The sequence below is a fragment of the Aegilops tauschii genome, chromosome 2 (genome assembly GCF_002575655.3).
Source record: "Aegilops tauschii subsp. strangulata cultivar AL8/78 chromosome 2, Aet v6.0, whole genome shotgun sequence".
Taxonomy (NCBI): domain Eukaryota; kingdom Viridiplantae; phylum Streptophyta; class Magnoliopsida; order Poales; family Poaceae; genus Aegilops; species Aegilops tauschii.
The window spans coordinates 590,257,796-590,276,845 of NC_053036.3; the positions used below are offsets into that span (position 1 = coordinate 590,257,796).

Sequence of the window (19,050 nt, forward strand, 5' to 3'; positions counted from 1 at the left end):
TTAAGACCAGTTTGAGTTGCCCGTCCTTGTTTTTTTTTCATCGAACACTACCCGGGCCGTCCGTCCGTCCGGTCGTTTGATGGGAGTTTAAGGCTCCTGGCTATAGTTGCTCTAACTTGAGAAAATTCCACGAATGATGCTCCTGACAAACCGAACGCGCCCGCTCGTTGTCTGATCGTTGCTTCTTTCGTCTCCGGCGATTTCCATAGCTTAATTAAACACGAACTTAGGGTAACTCCAAGACACGGTGCATTTCATCCCTTTTTTGTTCGTTTGGATTTCTGTGTACAAAAATAATGGCCTAACACGTGCAGGTAAATCAATTTTTTTTGAACACAGTACAGACGCAAGCGCTCATATACACGCACATACACTCATCTCTATGAACACACACACATACCCTATCCCTATGAGCACCTCCAAAAGACTGAGCCGGCATATCATCTTAAAATTTACGAAGTCACCGTAGGCACCTCGTCGTCGACGGGAACGTCTCCTCCCACTGAATACACATTGCTGGAAATCCTGAAATAATCCAGGAATAAATGCGAGCACCAGGACTTGAACCCTGGTGGGCTGGGGATGCCACAGTCCCTCTAACCATCCAACCACAGGTTGATTCGCAAATCAAATTTATTTTCACTTGGTGTCTGTGTGGACGCAAATCCTCAACAAATTTGGGCCGGATTTGCATCCACGCGAACGTCAGATGGGCCTGACGAGCCTGGCCCACTTGCTATTGACCAAACAACCGCTGAACCGTCCTTTTCAATGCACGCGTGCGGGGGGTGTCCACCATGCCCACTCCTCTCCCTCTCTGCCCCAGCCGCCCGACAACCCTAGCCACCGCCGTCCACCATGTTTCGGAGGTGGACCGGAGCACATGACCACAAGGTGGGCTCCTCCTCAGGGCACCTCCACGCAACCAACTTCATCGTGGCACCGCAGGTGTTGTGACACCGGTGCGCGATTGCATCTACGTGTCGGTTTGATATGTCTCCGACGTATCTACAATTTTTTATTGTTTCATGTTATTATAGTAACAATCTTGGATGTTTTATATGCATTTACAAGCAGTTATATATCATTTTTTGGCTAACCTATTAACTTAGTGCCCAGTGTCAGTTGCTGTTTTTAGCCTTTTTTGCTTTTTCAGAATATTAGTACCAAACGAAGTCCAAATGCCACGAAACTTTTTGGAGATTTTTTTGGGACAAAAAAGACACTAGAAGCTCCGGGAGAGGCCAGAAGATGAAGCGTGCGCCGACGAGGCACCAGGGGGCGCCGGGGGGTAGGCGCGCCCTGGTGGCTGGTGGGCCCACGTGGCCCCGTTTGACCTAATTCCGCGTCTATAAATTCTCTAAACTTGGAAAACCAACAGAGAGCCAACCAAAATAATTTTTCCGCCGCCGCAAGTTCCAGAACCACGAGATCCCATCTGGAGACCTTTTTCGGCACTCTGCCAGAGGGGGATTCGATCACGGAGGGGCTCTACATCAACCTTGATGCCCTTTCAATGATGTGTGAGTAGTTTACCACAGACCTACGGGTCCATAGTTAGTAGCTAGATGACTCTCTCTCTCTCTCTCTCTCTCTCTCTCTCTCTCTCTCTCTCTCTCTTTGATCTTCAATACAATGTTCTTGGAGTTCTATTTGATGTAATCACTTTTGCGGTGTGTTTGTTGGGATTCGATGAATTGTGAGTTTATGATCAAATTGTCCATGAATATCATTTGAATTTTCTCTGAACTATTTATGCATGATTGTTATAACTTCGTATTTTTCTCCGATCTATTGATTTGGTTTGGCCAACTTGATTGACTTTTCTTGCAATAGGAGAGGTGCTTTGTAATAGGTTCGATCTTGCGGTGCTTAGTCCCAGTGACAAAGGAACATGGCACGTATTTGTATCATTGCCATTAAGGATGAAAATATGGGGATTATTCATGCGTTAGTTTACTTTGCCTACATCATGTCATCTTTCTTAAGGCGTTATTCCGTTCTCTATGAACTTAATACTCTAGATGCATGTTGGATAGTGGTCGATGTGTGGATTAATAGTAGTAGATGAAGGCAAGAGCCGGTCTACTTATCTCGGACGTGATGCCTATATACATGATCATTGTCTTGGATATCGTCATGATTATTTGTTTTTCTATCAATTGCCCAATAGTAATTTGTTTACCCACCGTATCATATTTTCAAGAGAGAAGTCTCTAGTGAAAACTATGGCCCCTGGGTCTACTTTTATCATTTATAAAATCCTAAAAATACTTTGCTGCAATTTTACTTTATTTATTTTACTTTGTATTTTTGTTTGATCTATCTATCAATTACTACACAATTTGCTCTTGTGCACATAACCGCTGAGGGATTGACAACCCCTTGTTCATGTTGGGTTGCAAGGATTTGTTATTTGTGTTGAGGTGCTGCTAACGAGGTGTTGCGTGGTCTCTTACTGGATTTATAACCTTGGTTCTTAACTAAGGAAAATACTTATCTCTACTGTACTGCATCATCATCTTCTCTTAAAGGAAATCCTAATGTAGTTCACAAGTAGCAGGAAGAATTTCTGGCGCTGTTGCCGGGGAGACATCATCAACATCTATTAAGTACCTACGCATAAACTTTCATCTCCTTGCATTTACATTATTTTTCATTTAAAATATTTTCCGTTTGCCTTTTTCGTGTTTATCTTTTTATTTGCTTGTTATCTTGTTTGCCTACTTACGATGTCTCAAGAAATACAAAATTATGTGAATTTTCTAATAGTAATAATAATGATTTTATTAGTACCACGATTGCTCCTCCCGCCTCTAGTGCGAAGATTTGTGATATTAATGTCGCTTTGTTAAATCTTGTCATGAAAGAACAATTTTTTGGTAGTCGTAATAAAGATGCTGCATTCCATCTGAACACTTTCGTAGAATTGTGTGATATGCAAAAGAAAAACGATGTGGATAATGATATTGTAAAATTAAAATTATTCCCGTTTTCACTATGAGATCATGCTAAAATTTGGTTTTCATCTTTGCCACGGAATAGTATTGATTCTTGGGATAGGTGTAAAAATGCTTTTATTACCAAATATTTTTCTCCCGCAAAAATTATTTCTCTAAGAAATCAAATTATGAATTTCAAGCAACTTGAGCATGAACATGTTGCCAAATTTTGAGAGAAGATGCAATTAATAATAAAAAAATTGCCCTACTCATAATTTAAATTTATGGATGATCATTAATCTAGAAATCTTTTAGATTCCGTCGCGGGCGGTAGTTTTATGAAAATTACGTTAGGAGAAGCTCCAAATTGCTTCATAATATTATGGCAAATTATTCACAATGACATACCAAAAGAACTGCTCGCAACACTTCCTAATAGGACGGCCCACCTTCGTACGTAGTAGGTGATCGAAGGGATATGTATTGCTATAAGATTTGGTGGCTATGGAAGGTTGAAAAACAAGCCCTTCCTCATTCTCCTTTTCTCTAAGCACTCTCGCACGCCTTGACGTGCGGTGACATGTATTGCTTGTTGTGAGCGATACATCCGCGTCACTCCTTGCTGGGCTGGCTCAGAAGCTTCCGCACGCTTGCTATTCGGCTCGCTCTGGGCTCCTATCACATTTTTTCAACGCTCTTTCACTTTTTAATGTGATTAGGTCTTTAATGCTGCCTCACACGAAATAATAGCATTCGGTCCTTTTGGTTTTGAAAAAGTTGGTGCAAATACAAATTGGTAATGGATTTAAAAAGTTCATAGGTTAAATTTTTTTTTTTGCGTGAACCCGTATTTTTGTAAATATTTTTTCAAAAAATCACAAATATGGAAAATCACACGAGATGAAAGAAATGTTCTTTTAAAAACTGTTCACAAATTTTAAAAAATGTTCAAGATTTTTAATAAATGTTCATAAATTAAATAAGTGTTCTTAAATTTGAAAATAAGTTCATGGATTTGAATTCGGAAAAAGGTAAAAAAATGCTTTTCATGAATTAAAAAATGTGCACATATTAAACCAATGTTCATGGATTCAATAAAATTCCATTCATGGATTTGAACAATACTAACCATGAATTCAAAAAATAATCACGAAGTTGAAAAATATTCACAAATATAAAAAAGAAGATTTACAAAGAGGAAACAAAAGAAAAACTGAAAAAAGGAATACTTGCGAGAAAACATTGGAAAAAGTAAAGAAGAAAAAAGAACTTCTCGAACCTTCCAAAAACTGGGCAGAAGGTTCCAGAAGCTTCAAGAAACAGAAAGCAGATTTCTTTTAGTCCCGCTACTTTTGTTTGAGGCAATGTTCGTCCTGCAACGTTTTCCTAGACAATGTTAGTCCTGCTACTAAATGTTGCAGAGGGGATGAGTGCTCACTGTTGGGGTCCGGCCTATGTAAGCGAAGTGGGTCAACTAGATCTAGGAAGACAAGAAGATTTCTGGCCTTGGGCAACCCAGGCTTGACATTTTTCATTTTGTCCCGAGAGCTCCTAATTGCGAAATCACCGGTCAAGGGTTATCTAAAGGTCACTTCCACCTTCTTAGGTCGCAACCTAGATCTTTTTTTGTTTTCATGGATTTGTTTATTTAAAATGTTTTATCTCCTGATCTGTGTGTTCAAATCCTGATTGTTTTCATTGTTGGATTTCCCGCATTTGAGATCTTCGAAACTAGATCACATGTTGATAGATTTTGAAGAATTTTTTCATGAAAAAACCTGAAAAAACCTTAAAAAGAATTCTGAAGCCGGAAGTATGTTTTTTTACCTTTCCCCTTTTTCGAGAAGCACAAAGCACATTTTTTCCCTTTTCCACAAACACAGCTGTGCTTCTCGCGCAAGCAAATATGTGCCTCCATGAGAAGCAAATTTGTTCTTCTACCTTCTAGTAGAAGCATAGAATTTTTTTATTTTTGATGTGTTTCTCGCCAAAGCAAATATGTGCCTTCACGAGAAGCAAATTTGTGTTTTTTGTGGAAACACATGCTTTTTTTTTTCTGATAAGCACAGTTGTGCTTCTCGCGGAAGAAAATTTGTTCATCCACGAGAAGCAAATTTGTGCTTCTTGTGGAAGCACATGTTTCTTTTCTAAATTGTGCTTTGCGGAAAGAAATCTATGCTTACACGAGAAGCACGTGAAAGCACAACTTTTTTTCCTTTTCAAAAAGCACAATTGTGCTTCTTGAAAGTAAATCTGTGCCTCCACGAGAAGCAAATTTGTGCTTCTCGTGAATGCATAGAAATGTTTCATTTCTGAGAAGCACATCTGTGCTTCTTGAGGAAGCAAATATGTGCCTCCACGAGAAGCCAATCTGCGCCTCTTGTGGAAGCACAATTTTTTCTCATGTGCTTCTTGCGGATGCAAATCAATGCCTTCACGAGAAGCAAACATGTGCTTCTCATGAAAGCACATATATTTTTCCTTTTACGGGAAGCACATCTGTGCTTCACATGAAAACAAATTTGTGCGTCCATGACAAGCAAATATGCGTTTCTCGTAGAAGCACAATTTTTTTCCAAGCAAAAAAAAATCCTAAACTATTCTCTTCAAACCTAGGGAAAACCAAAAGGCCGGGAAATTCTCTCTAAGACCCTCATCTAAAACTCGAAAACACGTACACAAAATAATTAAAAAAACCCAGAGGAAGCCCCCAGCATGTGATATGTGGTGGCGGTTAGACGCACCACTTGGCGTGCTCCTAGGGCACCAAAAAGGACCCCTGAAGGTCCATCGCAAGAGGCAACCTCAAATTAGTTGACATATTTTTTAGGGGTATTAGTTGACCTCTCCTAATTGCTGCCCTATGCGCCCGTTGAGGAATTGGCGTTTACGCACCATCCCGCTTATGGACCGGCCCAATACAATGTTTCGAGCGCTGGATTTGTTCATGGATCTATTGCTAATCAAAGAAAAGCTTTCAGGTTTGCTTGGTTCCCAATTGACCGGTCGCTATTGACCGTCGTCCGAGGCCTATGTTGATTGTTGACTTTACAGAAAAGTTCATAAAATTCAAAAACAAATACTAAAAATAGAAAGTTTATGAATTAAAAAAATTCAAAAATTAGAGTTCATACTTTGAAAAAGAAATCATGAATCTGATTTATTTTTACAAATTTGAAAAAAAATCATGAATTTGAAAAGTAATTCATGAATCTGAAAAAGTTACTGATTTGTTAAAAATTTCAGAAAAACCAAGAAAAAGTTCATGTGTTTTGAAAAATAGTGAATTTGGAAAAAGTCCTTTGATTTTGAAAAAAAAAATCGGATTCAATAAGTTCATGAATTTGAAAAAAGGTCGCATATTTGTGGTTAAAAAGTTCAGAAATTAGAAAAAGTTCACGAATTGAAGGAAAAGTGTTCACAAAAATTCATAAAACTTCACCAATTTGAAAAAGTTCACTTATTTAAAAAAAATAAAAAACTGAACAAAAGCAAACCAAAACAAACAAAAATAAAATAAAATCCTCGCCTGAAGCTTCCCAAAACCGGCTTAGAATCTTCGTGTAGCTTCCCAAAACCAGCGATCGAATATATCAAGTACGTTTGAATGGGCTAGCCCACAAAGAATCGATCGGAGGTAGGGAGGGAGGGGAGGGGTGCGCCAGGTTGTGGTTTTAGCGCCGAATATGAATTGGGTTTTCTCCCATGGAACTCGTTGCCATTTTCTAGTCTCCGTGGAGGGACTAAAACTAGCTCTTAACATTGGGTGCGATGCGATCTTCATTCAAATGGATTATCTGGTTGTTGTTGAAGCGCTTAAACTCAACACAGGATATTTCATGATCTCAACACCAATTCTTGATGAATGTAGTAGTTTGATAGATGACTTGGGAAAGGTTTGTATTGAGCAATGTAATAAAGAATCAAATAATGTAGCTCACGTGTTAGCCGTGGCTCTGTACGCACTTTAGATCTCAGCATAGCGTCAGAGACAGCCCAGACCTACATGCTACAGCTGCAGAGCGGGGATTAGCCTCCTTGGCCCCTGAGAAAAATTGCTTGTGACCGCTTCCTGATAATGTCCGCGAAATGATACTAAAATGCTGGAACGATCCTGATCCTGTAATGAACGGTGACCTCGTCGCGAGAAGCATTTTCATCTGTGAGACGAGAAATGGAATCGACTAGTTCGTCTACATGATGATGTTGGATCAGCATGCGAGAAAAGCAAATGCTCCGTTTGCAGGCTGTTGCTTTACCCTTGCATGTCCTCCGTTTGGGAAAAGAGAAAAATAAATTACATACAGAAGTAGTAGTACACGAACAGCTTTCTTCCAGATTTCGTAGTTACTACGTACGTACTACTTTTCGTCTCGGACTGCACCGAGGATGATTACAGGGCCCTGGTTGTTACAGTACAGAAGCGTGGAAACTGATTGGTGGAAGAGTGCCCAAGCTGGTTGAGCCGAACCATTCCACCCCACGCTCCACAACAACTCAACCACGCAGCCACACAGCAGGCTATCTTCGATTCGGAAGATCGGGATGGGACGACGACGGGTCAGGTCAAACGGCGTGCGTGTTTAATTTTCAGCCAGTGGAACACGCGCGCAGTATTTCCGTTTCCACGAAACGGCCGGGATGGTCCAGACCCCAGAGAGAGCATGCCGTTCTGGAATTCTTCTCCGCGCGTTGGAACATTCAGCCGAGCTGACCGTGACGGCTTTGGCCCATGCCCGTTGGAAGATTAAAGGAACAGTAGGCAATAGCAGTTGCGCAGGTGCGTTGCTGTGTCAATCAATTAAGCGATGGCAGACCGAGGAAGTTGGTGAGAAGCGGGCCGAGGATGGAACCGGGAACCCGCGCTCAGTCCACACTCGACAGACAGCGAGCGGGCGAATGCTGGTACTAGTACTGTATATGCGTGCGGTCGGGTTCGATTTGCCACGAGCATCATCCGTGGATTTTTCTCTGAGTTAGAGTGAGCGATGTGGCGTGGATAAGACATGGCACGAGGGGCACGAGTATGTGTCCCTTTCTTAATAGTCTTCCCCTGTGCGGCCCATCATCCCTAACTGATCATAATTTAAGTCTCCACCTCAGCCTGTAATTTAAGTCTCCGTGGATTTTTCTCTGACTTAGAGCATCTTCGCCGTTGGCCCCCAGTAGGCATAAAAATCGTTGTCTGAGGCGAGCCGGCAGTACAATCGGCGCTGGGGTAGTTGGGCATCCAGCCGTCGTCCCCAGGCGCCGATATTGGCCCAGTTTTCGGCCCACTTTCAGCGAATAAAGGCCCCATGTGGGCGAGAATCGGCCCATATTCGTCGTGGTTCGGCGTTGAATTCTTAACATAAATATCTTTTTTATCACATAGTTCATCACAGAAAATCAAATAGTTCAACAAAATAGTGGAACAACAAATAGTTCAATACAAATTATATAGTTCAACAAATAAAAACTCATATTTCATCACACGTCGATCCCGGCGTTGCCCCTGAGCCTCCATAGGTGCTCCACCAGATCCTGCTGCAGTTGATGATGCACCTGTGGGTCTCGGATCTCCTGACACATACTGAGGTAGGCAGTCCAGGTTGCCGGTAGCTGGTGATCAACTTCGGCTAAAGGACCCTGCCTGTAGTATGGTTCAGTGTCAAACACTTGTCTCTTCCTACTCGCTCTCGATGATCATGTTGTGCAAGATGACACAGCAAGTCATGATCTCCCACATTTGATCTTTCGACCAGGTCTGAGTAGGGTACCGGACAACAGCAAATCGAGATTGGGGCACACCAAATGCCCGCTCGACATCCTTCCTGCAAGCCTCCTGCACCTTGGCAAAGCGGGACTTCTTGCCTCCTAGCACAATGTTTGAGATAGTCTTCACAAATGTAGACCATCTCGGATAGATGCCATCAGCTAGGTAGTACCCCTTGTTGTAGTGCCGCCCGTTGACCTCGAAGTTCACCGGAGGAGAATGACCTTCAACAAGCTTGGCAAAGATAGGGGAGCACTGCAGCACGTTGATGTCATTGTGAGTTCCTGGCATATCAAAGAAGGAGTGCCAAATCCAGAGGTCCTGTGTGGCCACCGCCTCAAGTACCACACTGCAACCGCCTTTGGCACCTTTGTACATCCCCTGCCAAGCAAATGGGCAGTTCTTCCATTTCCAATGCATGCAGTCGATGCTTCCAAGCATCCCAGGAAATTCTCTTGCTGCATTCTGTGCTAGGATCCGAGCAGTGTCTTCCGCATTGGGTGTTCGCAAGTATTGTGGTCCAAACACTGCGACCACTGCCCGACAAAATTTGTAGAAACACTTAATGGTGGTGGACTCGACCATGCGCTCATAGTCGTCGAGTGAATCACCGGGAGCTCCGTATGCAAGCATCCCCATTGCTGTCGTGCACTTCTGGATCGAGGTGAATCCAAGTTTGCCGGTGCAATCCATCTTGCACTTGAAGTAGTTGTCGAACTCCCGGATGTAATTCACAATCCTGAGGAAGAGCTATCGGCTCATCCGATAACGGCGCTGAAATGTTTTGTCGCCGTGCAGTGGAGCATCGACGAAGTAGTCGGAGTAGAGCATGCAGTAGCCTTCGAGACGATGCCGGTTCTTTGCTTTCATCCGCCCCGGCGCCGAGCCACCTCGGCGCGGCTTTTCATTGCTCGCCAGCAAGGCGGCGAGGGCGGCGAGGACCATGAGATGTTCCACTTCCTGGACGTCGGCCTCGGCTTCCTCCTCCAGCAGCGCGGCGAGCGCTTCCTCGTCGTCCGAGTCCATTGCCAAGTGAGCGATGTGGGCGCATGGCACGAGGGGCACGAGGATGTGTCCCTTTCTTAATAACCTTCCCCTATGCGGCCCATCTTCCCTGACTGATCATAAGTCTCTACCTCATCCTGTAATTTATCTACAATACTCCCTCCTTCCATGTATATAAGGCCTAACGCGTTTTTCGAGATTAATTTTGACCACATGTTAGAGCAAGACATGCAAGTTACACAAAGCACATTATCAAATTCGTACGTGCAAGGAGCTTCTAGTGATATAATTTTCACATTATACCTTTCATATATTATTAATCTTATCAATAGTCAATGGCAACCTCAAAAAATGCATTAGGCTCTATATATGTGGAAGGAGAATGTAGTAAAAAAAAACTGCCGGTAGAAAAAGTATATTTTTTTTCTTCATAATCATCACTCTCTAAGTCTCTAGCCGCCTGAAATTTCCGAGAGCATATACTATTTGGCATTTCTTTTCTTGGGAAAGAGAAAGATCAGCGCAGCATAAGTTCAAACGCTGGACTGTTCAACCGCGTGGTTTAGAAAAAGATTGAAGCCAGATAGGATAAACATATTCTTTAGCTGGACTCGTTCCTTCGTGGAATTGGCGAGGTGCTTCCTCAATAGCAGCTAGAAATTCCTTAGGCCTCCTTTGGTTCTGAAGATAGGATTGTCATAGCAATAGAAAAAGCGTAGAAAGTGAGATGACACATAACTCAATTCCTATACGAAAAGAGATGTCATTTGATACATGAAATATAATCTCTTTTTATTAAGTCTAGACTAATGTTCCTATTCAGCATAGGAATAGAAATCAATTGCTACAAACTAAATGATTTCAAAGGAATTTTCCTTTGAAAAACCTACTCTACAGAATTCCAACGAAAATCCAAAAGGAGGCCTTAATGGTGCAAGAGCGGAACCAATTTATCTCCCTCGCGAGAGCAAGAGGATGCCTTATTATCATGAACAACGTCTGCCCTTCCTCATGATTATGCAACCCATAATCATATATAGTTTGAACAAAGCAATCATGAGTGCAGGAAGATAAAAAGTTTTTTCTCTACATGCATTCAAACTGCATTTGCATAAAATTTGTACGTTCATGCACGGATATTTCTACTATGGTCCACACATGGACTAAGTAGTCACCGCCATGCATTTTTCTGGGAACGTAAGCATCAACCTGACTTTATAGATAAGGAGCCCATTAGACCTTGTACAATGCTAGGTGCTTAGGGAGATGCTTAGAAAAATAAACCGAGTTTTTCTGAAGCACCAGTGTCTATTTCTACAGAAGAGACGCCTAGTTAAGCGTCTATCCTGTACAAATAAGTACCGGTGCTTAAAGAAAGTCTGGTTTATTTCTCCAAGCACCTCTCCTAAGCACCTTGCATTGTACAAGGCCTAATAAGGCCAGGTAGAGCCAAACAGTGGGGCGGGGAGTCTCTTTTCGAGTAGCCACTGGTAGAAAAAAGCCCTTTAGTCCCGGTTTGCAACAGCCTTTAGTCCCGGCTGTGCAACCGGGACTAAATATGCGCGACTAAAGACCCCCCCCTTTAGTCGCGCCTCTTACGGACCGCGACTAAAGGCTTTAGTCCCGGTTCTTGTGGCTGACCGGGACTAAAGGCCCGTCCACGTGGGCGCCCGTGGTCCGTCGGGGCGGAGGACCTTTAGTCCCGGTTCTCGTGGCCAACCGGGACTAAAGGGCTCCTCCGCAGGTTTAGGGTTTTAGCCCCCCTAAACCTGGTTTCTTTTTAGTTTGGAGTGTTTTATTTCTTTTATATTATATTTTGTGTTTTATTTTAATTTTGATAAAGTTTCAGTACACATATTTTACGCTACTATATACATGCATATGAAATTTCAAACAAGAAGAATTCAAGAGGAATATATAATATATATTCAATCTCGGGTGACCATATACAACTTCGAACAAGTTTCCATACACAATTAGGATGGATGACCATATACAACTTCGTACAAGTTTCAATCTCGGGTATGCATATAAATTTCTTCGTCCTCGGTATAGTGTTCTCCTTTAGGATTGATGACTTCCCTCATGAAAAATCCTGCTAATTCTTCTTGAATTGGTCGGAAGCGAGCTTCTGGACTAAGCCTCCTCCGCAAGTTATCCGTCGCGTTCCGCACGCTATCCGATGCCTTCCGCTCCGTGGTGTGTCTCCGGATGTTCTCACAAACATAGTATCCACATAGATTGGTCCCCGGTGGCTGCTTATCCACATTAACTAACCTTCTGAAATCTAGCTCATGTTTGAATTCACCGACAATTTCTTCTGAGAACCGTCTCCAAACCCTACAGGGCAAAGAAAATTAAATGAATAAGGAAGTTATTAGTTACTTGATATTAGGAAATGAACGAAAGAGACCGATCGATATAGAGCTCAAATGATTGAAAATAATTACTTTTGCAGCATTTTTCTCATGTCGGCCCAACGCTTTGGATCCGAATCCATAGAGTCCATGATTAGAACTCTGGAGGTGTGAAGTTCAATATTTAGCAGAATCCAGTGGAACCCACGGACACGTTACATGCACAGTCATGCATAACTCATCGATTAGACATACCATGCATGGAGTAAACAAAAGAGAATGGGCACAAGAGAGAAACACTCACCCAAAATGGTAAGGAAATAGAATATGACTTTTGAGTTGATGCTTTCTAAGAAACTTGTACAGGTCTTTCTCCACGTCTTCGGGGTGATGTTGTAACACATGTCCATTAACGATATGTGGGTCAATGAACCCAACATCATGGATGTTTCTTATTTTGCATTCCCAAATCTTCAATCTGCATAATAGCGTACGCAACAATATAGTTAGGACAATATATATATATAGTGCAGGCAATGAAGAACGAGATGAGGTAGAAATAAATCACTTACAGAACGTAGCAACTCAGCATAGATTTGTCGAGGTCACGCAGATTGAATAGCTGGAACAATTCACTCATATGAATTTCTACAGAGTACCGTTTGGTGTGATGCTCATCTGTAACATCCGCATAAACATATTCTTTGTCGGCCCATGTTATGAATTGCTTGTACCAACGTAGCAGATTTCGCATTTGTGGTGGTAGACTCTTTTCCCGCGCAGGCTCGACGAGAGGCCCATTCCGCACATATTGTAATGCTATCTCACATACTGGCGCATCCTCAAGGCCTAAGAAGGCACGAAGAGTCAAACCAATCTCGGACGCTTGTTTCATGGCACCCGGTACAGTCAATCCAAGTGCTGCCGCAGCTGCTATGATCTCGGGGTCCTCTTCCGGACCGGCTTTCACTATGAGCGGGGGGATCGATTGTTTCTTCTGCATCCCGAGCTGGTCAACTTGTTTCCCGCTTTTTTTACTTTCTTCTTTCTCCTCCTTCAATATTTTTGCTTGCCTACGAAGTTCATGTCCATAGTCGTCAGGCATATTCAGCTCGGCTTGGGACGGTGTCGTCAAAAAATCCTTAGCCCACTTCTTTTGCTTCTCAGTGAATACTTGCTTGGGCTCAGGCTCTTTTTTCGCCTTCATATCCGCCTTCCATTTCTCATAATCAGCAGACGCGGCCAATTTGGTTTCAGCTTCACTAAGTTCCCCAGGCCTTGGGAGGAGAGGCTTCAGTGATGGCTCCGGTACCCTTGTGGTCTTAGGTACATAAGGGTCCGGGTTAATAGTCCAGGAGCGGGTTTCCTTGCTGTCCGCCTGCTTCCGCTTCTTCGCCGGAGGTGGATTGGGGGGCGTCGTACCCGCCGGAGGAGGATTGGGGGGCGTCGTACCCGCCGGAGGTTGTGGATCGGGGGACGGCGTCGAATGGCGTGAAGGAGGTGTAGGTGAACCACCACGACCACCACCACCGCCACCACCGCCACCACCACCACCACCACCATCGGAGGGGGGTGGACTTGCTAGCCTTGGCGCCTCGCCTGGAAACACTATGTACTTTTTTTTCCATAGAATGAACTGGCGCTTGACATCTCCAAGTCTTCTCTCCCCTTCGGGTGTAGGTTTGTCAATCTCCAGGTCCTCAAACCCTTGGACTATGTCTTCCACCGTGACACGAGCATAGCCATATGCAATGGGGTTGTTGTGGTGGAGTGCTCCAGGTGTACAGGGTAAAGCACTGCCGCTAGCTACCTTCGTGGAAACGTTCCCCACGGGATAATGCAGATCACATTCTTTCATCTCCTTTACATCATCCACGGGGTAGTGAGGCTCCGGTGCACGAATCTCGATCATCGGTGCACTAGCACCAGGCGGGGCATCCGTGGAAGCCACGCTGCTTCTCCGCTGCTGGCTTCCGCGATCCGCTTCATGATCTTCATGCGGCCCTGCAGCCGATTTTTCTTTCACTAGTTCATGCACGGTCTGCTTCAACTCATGGAGTTCCGATGCAAACTTCGTCATAAGATCTGCATCCCGGTCCGTCTTTCTCTTACGGCTTCTGTAACAGTACGGGTCATTGTCCTGGGAAAACCCTACTTTCCACGGAACTTTGCCTTTGCCTCGTACACGTCCTCCGTGTTCATCATTCCCGAGGGCTGTTGTCAGTGCGTCTTTCTCTCTGTTGAACTTGATCAAGCCCTCTTGAGCTTGGGTCATTGCGTCAATAAGGGCTTGGGTGGGAGCAAACTGTCTCTGCCGGTGAACACACACCCCTGTCTCCGGGTCTAGCGATCCCCCATGCCCGTACCACCAGCTTTTGGCCCTTGGGTCCCATCCCTCTGTACCTAGAGGGATTCCTCGCACCCTCAGGTCCTCCTCCATCTTCTGCCACCTAGGCTCCGAAAGGCGGTATCCTCCTGGCCCCATAATATGATGGAACTTTTTCTTACTCGCATTATCCTTATTTTTTTTTGATATTTCCTTGAAATGCTCCGATTGCTTTTGCCTCACAAATTCTGGCCAATCATCTTTCAGTTTCTCATGTTGTCCATTGAAATCCGGAGTCTTGCCCTTGTTGACATAGTCACGGGTTAAATTTTTCTTGAAGTTCCGGAATGCTTCGCCCATCTTCTGAAGAGCGAACTCTTTAACTAGCCTCCTCCTCTGACGTCCACCCGGAACCTCGTTACCGAATTCATCGACTTTGTTGTATTCCGGAGGTAGAATGAAATGTTCCATAAGCTTTCTCCAGCAATCCTTTTTCGTTCTCTTGTCGACAAAACTGAAACCAAGACGTGCCTTCTTTGGCTCCTTCCATTCCTGGACGGTGATCGGGACGTTGTCTCTAACAACGACTCCGCATTAGTTGATAAACTTTGAGGTGTGCTGTAGGGGCTTGCCGGTTTCACTGACAAACTCAATGGCATATGTTTCTCCTGTTTTCATCGCCTTGGATTTGCCACGCTTTGTCGTACTCGATCCGGAGGGCTAAAAAAAGAAAGAGAGTCGCGCGCGTTAATACGTATGTATTCACATTTCAGTAAGTTTGTATCACGAGAGGCTCAATGTATATATATACCTCGCCGGAGGTGGTTGCTACTTGCAATTCGAGATCGTCGGTTGTTGACGGTTGACCTCCGTCGACAATGTCCGTTCCTTCACCTTCTTGATCATCGACAATCTCTGTTCCACCATCAAGGTTCAGATAAGAAGAGACTACATCCTCTTGTTGCTCATATTCTGAGCCCGGCACATAAGGAATCTCGTTGTTGATGATGCCCATTAAATAACGTTCAGCCTCCGGATCCCTAAGCGGCTCGGTTCTATCGTCCGCCATATGTCACTCCTGCATGTAGTAAAAATTCTTTAAGTATAAAGGAATTAAAAAATAAGATTAAGGGGACATAGAGGAGGAGGAATTAAAAAATAAGATTCTTTAAGTAAAAATTCTTTTTTTCTTCTTCTTCCTTTCTTCTTCCTCTTTCTTCTTTCTTTCTTCTTCTTCCTTTCTTCTTCCTCTTTCTTCTTCTTCCTTTCTTCTTCTTCCTTTTTCCTTTCTTCTTCTTCCTTTCTTCTTCTTCCTTTCTTCTTTCTTTCTTCTTCTTCCTTTTTCTTTTTTCTTTCTTTCTTCTTCTTCCTTTCTTCTTCCTTTCTTCTTCTTTTCTTCTTCTTCCTTTTTCTTTCTTCTTTCTTTTGGTTTTCATTTGGTTTTCATTTTTTTCTTCTTCCCTTTTCTTCTTCCTTTTTCTTCTTCTTCCTTTTTCTTCTTTCTTTCTTCTTTCTTTTTTTCTTCTTCCTTTTTTTTTCTTCTTTCTTTTTTTCTTCTTCCTTTGTTTTTCTTCTTCCTTTGTTTTTCTTCTTCCTTTTTTTTTCTTCCTCCTTTGTTTTTCTTCTTTCTTTTTTTCTTCTTTCTTTTTTTCTTCTTCCTTTTTTTGTTTTCTTTTATTTTTTTCTTCTGTTTGTTTTTTTCTTCTTTCTTTCTTTCTTCTTCCTTTGTTTTTCTTCTGTTGTTTTCTTCCTTTTTCTTTTTTTCTTCCTTTTTCCTTTTTTCTTCCTTTTTCTTGTTTTTCTTCTGTTTTTCTTTTGCTTTTCTTCTTCCTTTTTTTTCTTCCTCCTTTGTTTTTATTCTTTCTTTTTTTCTTCTTTCTTTTTTCTTCTTCCTTTTTTTGTTTTCTTTTGTTTTTTTCTTCTGTTTGTTTTTTTCTTCTTCCTTTGTTTTTCTTCTGTTGTTTTCTTCCTTTTTATTTTTTTCTTCCTTTTTCCTTTTTTCTTCCTTTTTCTTGTTTTTCTTCTGTTTTTCTTTTGTTTTCTTCTTCCTTCTTTCTTCTTCTTCCTTTTTCCTTTTTCTTTCTGCTTCTTCTTCTTCCTTTTTCTTCTTCCTTCTTCTTCTTCTGCCGACGCGCGGAGGACGGCAGGCAGGGCCAGCGGGCGGCGGGCGGCGGGCGGCGGGCAAGGGCGCAGGGCACGGGCGGCGGGCAAGGGCAGGGCACGGGCGGAGGCGGCGCTCACTGGGGACGGGGGCGGCGGCGCGCAGGGCTTCGGCGTCGGCGTCGGCGTCGATCGGCGTCGGGGCAGCGCTTCGGCGTCGAGAGAGAGGAGAATGGGAAGTGGCGAAACTGCTAAGTACAGTATTTATAGACGCACCTTTAGTCGCGGTTGGGGAGGCGGACCGCGACTAAAGGTACCCTTTAGTCGCGGCTGGCCACACCAACCGCGACTAAAGGGTACCCTTTAGTCGCGGTCCGCCTCCCCAACCGGGACTAAAGGGTTTTGGCGCCGCTTTAGTTCCCGCGCAGAAAGAACCTTTAGTCGCGGTTGGGGACAACAACCGCGACTAAAGGGTACCCTTTAGTCGCGGTCCTCCTCCCCAACCGGGACTAAAGGGTCTGTGCTGGAACTGGCGCGGTGCGGTGGGATGTTTAGTCCCACCTCGCTAGCCGAGAGGCTTCGACAGTGGTTTATAAGCGCGGCTGCGCTCACCACTTCGAGCTCCTCTCAAATGCAGGCTTACGGGCCTATTCTGTCACTATGTGCCTGTGGGCCTACTGGGCCTTCTGCGGGCCTGAATCCTGGCCCATTAATGGGTTTCTAGTCGTATTCAGGCCGTGGTGGCCCAGTAGGTGGCATATTTTTTATTTTTTGCCTTTTTTTGTTTTCTTTTTTGCTTTATTTATTTTGTTTTGTTTTTCTTCTTTTTTTTCTTCCATTTTTCTTCTGTTTGTTTTTTTCTTCTGTTTTTTTCTTATGTTTTTCTTCTGTTTGTTTTTTTCTTCTGTTTTTCCTTTTTTCTTCTGTTTTTTTCTTCCTTTTTTCCTTTTTCCTTTTTCCTTCTGTTTTTTCTTCTGTTTTTTTCTTCTGTTTGTTTTTTTCTTATGTTTTTCTTCTGTTTGTTTTTTTCTTCTGTTTTTCCTTTTTTCTTCTGTTTTTTCTTCCTTTTTCCTTCTTTCTTCTTCTTCCTTTTTCCTTTTAAAATCAGAAAAATAAAACTAATTCATTTTAAAATCTTAAAAATACAATTATATATCAAAAAAATCAGAAAAATAAAACTAATTCATTTTAAAATCCCTTGAAGGTTTGATAAAAGGTTTGATACATCATTCAGTTCATCGACCAAATACAAAGTTTGGTACAATAAATTATTACACATCAATTCTTCCCTTGTGTCCCTGCTTGCTTACGATTGTGCCGTATCCATGGAGCATCCTCATCATTTAACTTAATGCTTGGGTCAGTGTTCACTTTGAAGGGCGGAATTTCACCAAACATATTATAATCTTCTGACATGTTTGTCTTGTCCTCCACTCCCACGATGTTTCTTTTCCCTGAAAGAACAATGTGGCGCTTTGGATCATCGCATGATGTACTGATCGTTTTCTTATCTTTCCGTTTCCTCGGTTTGCTACTCATGTCCTTCAAATAAAAAACCTGAGCGACATCTTTGGCAAGGACGAATGGTTCGTCAAGGTAACCAAGATTGTTGAAATCCACCATTGTCATTCCGTATTGCTCGTCCACCTTTACCCCACCTCCTGTTAGCTTGAACCATTTGCACCGGAACAAAGGGACCTTAAAGGAGGGTCCATAGTCAAGTTCCCATATCTCCTCTATGTAACCGTAATATGTGACCTTTTGCCCATTCTCGGTTGCTGCATTAAAGCGGACACCACTGTTTTGGTTGGTGCTCTTTTTATCTTGGGCGATGGTGTAAAATGTATTCCCATTTATCTCGTACCCTTGGAAAGTCGTTATAGTCGAAGATGGTTTCTTGGCCAACATGTACAGCTGATCTCCAACATCATTTCCATTCATTAAATATTTTCGCAACCAACTGCCGAAAGTCTCCATGTGGGCCTTTCTAATCCAGGATTCAGGCTTCCCGGGGTTGTCCGAGCGTAAAATATTCTTGTGTTGCTCGAAGTATGGAGCCACCAAGCTGGAATTTTGCAGAACTATGTGGTGTGCTTCAGTCATAGAATGACCGTCCATACATATCGTGGATTCCCTTCCGATCTTGCCTTTTCCACTTAGTCTCCCCTCGTGCCGCGATTGAGGAATACCAATCGGCTTAAGGTCAGGAACATAGTCAATACAGAACTCAATTACCTCCTCATTTCCATAGCCCTTGACGATGCTTCCTTCTGGCCTAACACGGTTACGAACATATTTCTTTAATACTCCCATGAACCTCTCAAAGGGGAACATATTGTGTAGAAATACAGGACCGAGAATGGAAATCTCTTCGACTAGGTGGACCAGGAGGTGCGTCATAATATCGAAGAAGGATGGTGGGAACACCAACTCGAAACTGACAAGGCATTGGACCACATCGTTCTGTAACCGTGGTAGATCTTCTGGATTGATTACCTTCTGAGAGATTGCATTGAGGAATGCACATAGCTTCACAATGGCTACTCGAACATTTTCCGGTAGGAG

The 19,050-nt window shown here is 43.1% G+C and overlaps 1 long non-coding RNA gene across 1 annotated transcript; it reads right to left on the minus strand.

The window, feature by feature from the left end:
* Nucleotides 1-14,578: 14,578 nt before the first annotated feature.
* Nucleotides 14,579-15,549, minus strand: LOC141042100 (uncharacterized). Its single transcript, XR_012203919.1, has 2 exons — nt 15,197-15,549; nt 14,579-15,105 (listed from the first exon to the last, which is right to left on the minus strand). It is a non-coding gene; the product is annotated as an uncharacterized lncRNA (long non-coding RNA).
* Between the last annotated feature and the right edge of the window lie 3,501 nt (nt 15,550-19,050).